The 6,129-nt window shown below is 24.7% G+C and overlaps 1 pseudogene; it reads right to left on the bottom strand.

The window, feature by feature from the left end:
* The window catches only part of LOC111640424, a 22,239-nt pseudogene extending 18,479 nt beyond the window's left edge, over positions 1–3,760 (bottom strand).
* Positions 3,761–6,129: the final 2,369 nt, after the last annotated feature.

Below are 6,129 nucleotides of genomic sequence, written 5' to 3'. Positions count from 1 at the left end.
ATCTATTTATTGATGAAATCTAAAAGAGACCAACCATCGTCAAAGGATTTTATAGATATTTTAAAAGAATTAAAAAACTTGAATTTATTTTGTCTTAGTTTTGGATACAACGTCGCAAACATTTCATGCGTCAGTCTATCTCGTAATATTGGGTGCACCCAAAATTCTCTTTGCCTCCGCCGTCGTCTTTTATAGCGACGATAGTGGAGCCACACACAAGCAATCACTTCCACATCCATTTCCAAACCGAGCCAGTGCGCACGCTCCGCTAAACGCTCGTTGAAAAACGCCTAGTGTGTACAGGGCCTAATGCTGTTTTGCATATGAAATGCAATGATTTAAAATAAATGACTTTGCAGTATATAAAATTGAATAATATATTCATAATTAAAATTTTAGAAATATAATAAGAATAATTTTTATTTGTATATAATATATACTGTATAATCGATTTTATATGGGGAAGAGATAAAAATATTTTCTATACATTAACCAATTTTTATACAATTATATTGCAATAATTTAGCTTTAACTAAATACAAAATAAATTTTGACATGCGTTTATACATAAAAAATGCACACTATTTATAAAATTTAACTTTTTATTTATTATATTAACATTAATAAAAGAAATTTCAAATATAAAAACATTAGTGTATTTATTTATATATACGAATATAATATTTATTCGTTAGTTTTTAAAGCTAATAAAAACTAACGAATAAATATTAAAAAGAGAAAGTTATGAAACAACGTTAATAATTGTGAAAAAAATTGTGTATTGCATCAACAATTAAACAAATTTTAATATTCATTACAAATCAACAAATATAACAACAGCAAGACAGTTTATCTCTAATGAATCTGAATAAATAGTTAAATAAAGGTTAATATTATGAAATACATAATTTTATTTTTAACAGAAAAACGATCAATTATTTATTGTGACATCGGGCTGCACTTTTTAATTATATTTTTTTAATTAATTTCATTTAAAGTATACGCTCTCCACCTCAAATTTAATTACGTATAAAGCTGTATTTAACTTGTATATAAAGTTACCAATATTTAGATAATTTAACTTTAATTATACTAAGACAAATATATATATATATATTTGTCTAACCTATAACCTATATATATATATATAAGTTTTAATAAATTAGTAATATATATTTACACTAAATTTAGTATCTCTACTAATGAAAGGCAATAAATGGTACAAGAAAACTCTATTATGATGTACTGTACCGTTTATGAAGTAAATTTAAGCCCATAATATTATAGAAATAAATTAAAGTATTTGATAATGGAAAAGCATATACTCGATTATCTGAATATTTATTTATTGAATTACTTTTTTATATATGTAAAATAGAAATATTTATTTATTTTTTCAGTAATGTTATAGCTGTAGCTGTTTTAAAATTATAAACATGTGTTGAAAGAGATCAGTTCTGTAACAAAAATATACTACATTATACTCGCAATAATATAGCTTCTCTTCTTATGGTTTAGCAATTGATATTACAATTATATGTTTCAGTAGCATAACAATAAATAAAAAAAATACAGTCGACTCCCCTATAACACTGTTGATAATCCCGTTTTATATGAATTCCATATTGTACGAGTCACTTAGATTTTACAAATACGTATGCCAGGCTGTGAACGGCTCATGTATTTGTAAAATCTAAGTGACACATACAACATGGAATTCATATAAAATGGGATTATCAACAGTGTTATAGTGAGGTCGACTGTACATAATAAAAATTTCGAAATAATTATACTATTTGGAATATTTGTGTTATAATTATATAAATCTTAATTATTTTTTAAGAAAAGGATATGATTATAATTGCAATATTTCAAGTAATTTTTATCATTATGCTATTACATCACATCGTTAATAATATGCAATATAATATTTCTTATATAATACATTTAGAAAATTGATTAAGTAGTAAAGAAATATTTCATCAACGTGAGTTGGGCTTATGTAAACCACTGAAAAAAATAGATGAATAATAGTTTTGAGAATGTTTAGTAAAGATTTTTTTACCTGCATCAGTATGAGTTCAATCGTAAAGGAAATTCTTATTTCATGTCAAATAATTACTGTATATTCATCTTGTTAATTATTATTATTACTATTTCTTGTATATAATTATTATCCCTCGTGCATTGTATAAATTAAATTTGTTCAAAATGCGTATCATAAACATCTTTCCAGTCATGAAAAGTATGCTGATTCGACAAATATCTGAGATTAAGGTAAGAATTTCTGGACTTTTTATAGAATGTTGAATAATGATATCTCTACAAAAATTTAAGGGTTTACGAAACTTGTTATCAGGCTTATCAATTTCAAAACAACAGCCTAAACTACAGCCGCGATTTTACAAAATTTAAGCAATATTCTATACTTTAAAAACAAACTAGACCAGTTAGATATGTCGAATTAATTTAATATTACAAGAAGTAGAAGCGACAATGAACATTCTTGCAGTAAGCATTAACACTAAAATAACAATAAAATATATATTTAGAGCGAATATAAGCAATAATTAATAGAGCTTGAACAAATATTTTTATAAAATAAATCAGTTTTTCGCGTGTTTCATATATTTATAAATTTTATTTGACCGATATAATCATTAAACCATTTAGTAAACCTGTAAAAAATTGTATAGCTAAAGATGAAAATAATCAAATATATTCCCCTCTAATTTTATTTTTATGTATTAAGAAAATCTAACACGAAAGTTATATTTTTAATTGCTTCTCGTATCTTGTTTCTTATGTATAAGAATACAACATGCACTTATACAAAGGCTATTAATTTATTTAACTTTTAATTAATTTTTACGTAAGTAATTTATTGAACGTTCATTTATATATTCTTCAATATATTACACACATCTACGATAACTCTTTTCCTGATTAGTTAATAATTTAAAACTAAATATTTATCGTCTAAAATATTTAACTAATATTAAACATATTAAACATTACGAAATAAATGTATATTATTTAGAATTTATTAATCTTAAATTTCATTTTATAACGCTTTTCACCGGAATAACAAAATCTAGCAACGAGTTGCGTAACTTTCCCGGTGAAAACGTTTAAAATTGCGTGAGGCGCCATCTGTTAAGATATTTTATTAAGAAACTTTTTTATTATAAAATGGCAAAAACACTTAATTTTGTGGATAGAAGTGAGTTTTTTTTTTTTAAATTGTAAATACTAATAACAGTAAAATCATTAACTCTAACCCTACTCGGCATACTACACGTGTTTTCCTCAATCGACTCACCTCACCTCTCGATCTTTAACAATTAAAATTTCATGATACCAATCACTCTAATACACAAACTTCTCTGCAAAATTTCAGAAATTTTCGACAAAAAGCACAGGAGTTATTAAGCTTCAAAGAGAGTGAATAAAATCGCTCCCCAAACACATACACACATAAACACTAACATCCATAAATACAGATAAAAACGCCTAATTTTATTGCATTTCTCGACGTTTTAAGGTGTCCCGAGCCAAAAAAATATAAAATTCTTTCGGGTTAATATTTTGAATCATCGTCATACTTTCCCTGTTATATATAACAGCCGGGAAAGTAAAATAAATAAATAAAAAATCAACTCACCTGCTGTAGAAAATCTTAAAAATTAACACAATTGCAATAGAACTTCCACAATAGAAACAGGATAGCTTCACTATTACATTTTACTGTATATTTAATGGCGAAATCATGTGATAAAATTTGTTCTACATGGCTTAACATATACTTGCTTATCCTGCAAAAATTAACATATCATTCGATATTTTTTCTAAAATTACTATTACTAATACAATTGGTAAACAAAACTTTTCTAAAGTCAACTTATAAATGTACAGTATTATAAAGAAATAATTCATAACTAATTACAGTAATATTTTTATGGACTAGAAATTATGTATGTTTTACTCGTTGTTTAATTAATTTTGTAAATATAATATTATCATAATACATAAAATCTGTAAAACAATTGAAATATTAGTGTTATATAATTTTTTTATAATGCTGCCATCTGATGTTAACTTTGTGTAAATTTTTAAATAAATTTTACTATTTTAAACATTAGGCATACAAATAAATATTTACAAATATTTTATTAATAATTTTTTAAACATTTTCATAAATTTAGTTCAATTTTTAGATAAAAATTTTAAAATATTATATAAGATTTTAATGAAATACTAAAAAAAAATTTATTTCTTTAATTCGAAATATTACCGATAGATGGGGAAGTATGTACACCTCAATTATTTAATATTGGTTTTTAACGTTAAAAGAAATATACTTTTTTTTCTTTCTTTAATATAATAAATATAAATTAATATAAATAATGAAATGTGAAAATTAAATTTAAATTTAAAAATTTCATTAATTTATTTTATAATAACGAAAGTATTAAATTTTTTTTATTTATTTATTTTTTCCAACGCATGATGGCGCTACTCGAAAAATATTGATCAAAAAAGATCAAATAATCGAACGCCGATCGATCGCTAAAATTATATTTTTGTTTTCAATTTAACTTTATCGAATGAATAAAATATTGTATAAACAAATTTAAAAACATAAAAATATTAAAATAAACTATAATAGAAAATAAAATACTTTATGTGTTTGTGTGAATTATGTTCGTCAGTGACCATTGTTGATAGACGAACAATTTGATTTTATTTAAATACATTATATTATATTGACGATCAAAGAGAAATAAGGCATGCCTTGTAGGAGTGACCCTAAAATACGTAATAATAATTTCTTATATTTTAGTTTAAGATAAATTTGTTTGAATTTTAAATTTTTTTTTTACAAAAATTGCTTTTATTTGAGTTTTAAGATTTTCTAAAACAATTTTATTTATAATACAAGTAAAAGACAAACTACATTAATGATTTATTGGTTTATTTATTTAAAAATAAACATACTGCAGAAATACAATTTGTCTTAAAATATATTTTAGTCTGAATTAAAAATTGATATAAAGAAAAGTTGAGTGAACTTTTATGGCGATTACAGCACATTTTTGACAAATATATTAATAAGAAGTAATAAAGTAACATAATGTCAGTATATATTTCATATATTCAATAGTATTTCTCTTATTGATAAATATCTAGTTAATCATTTCTGAAGAAGGATTATTATTATTATTATTATATTTAACAGACTACATCGAAAATATTAAAATTTCACAGAAAAGTTTTCTATGTATTATTGCCTATGTTCTCATCGTAGTTTTGAGAGTGTTTATACATCCAACCAGTGAGTGGTTAGGTGGATAAAACCAGTGTTCACTGGTTCTATTCACCCGCCGGTTAGTCGCGGGTTCGAACCTGATTAAGAAGTTAACCACGGGGATTTTTCGGGGTTTCTTCGTGTGTCTAGCACCTAAATAAGGACCGGTTTCCCATTGAAAGTCTTCCCGTCAGTCATGCCTCTTGGAGATTGTCCATATATTACGTTGCTTCCATTAACCCAAACCGCTTTGGGTGCTCGGAATCGAATCCGGACGAGCAAGGAATTTTTTTATGTGAGGTTTGTACCGAATATGTCGGGCTTTGTCCCTCACCATTCATTCACCCCATTTATCGGCACGGTCGAACCCACGGTGGACCTGGTAAAAGGTCTTTTTGGTTCTAACAATGCGGAAAAAATAAAAAAACAGTGAAAGTTTTTTCAAATTTTTTATTAATTTGTATTATTTTAACAATTAAAAAATAATTTCTACAGTTTCATTGTATAAAACCATATAAAATAATTTATATAAAAGCCGATTCAAATGACAGTTAAAAATGCCGCCGGCATTTTTAACTGTCATTTGAATCGACTTATATATCATTGATGGCGATTTTATTAAAATGAATATTAAGTTGAATAACATTAATATAATATTAGTAAAATAAATTTTCCACACAAAACTTTTCCAACAAATAAACAATATAAAGTGAATTTTATTAAATATATTTGTTTTACAATTTTCTTTCAAAAATCTTAAATATATTTAAGATTTTTGAAAGAAAATTGGTGTTCATCTTAATAACACATGTGCCTTTTGC

Source organism: Centruroides sculpturatus, unplaced genomic scaffold, assembly GCF_000671375.1.
Source record: "Centruroides sculpturatus isolate CEXI.00-Female unplaced genomic scaffold, Cexi_2.0 scaffold1094, whole genome shotgun sequence".
Classification (NCBI taxonomy): Eukaryota; Metazoa; Arthropoda; class Arachnida; order Scorpiones; family Buthidae; genus Centruroides; species Centruroides sculpturatus.
The sequence above is the reverse complement of the archived record's forward strand: the minus strand, read 5'-3'. Positions and strand labels throughout refer to the sequence as shown.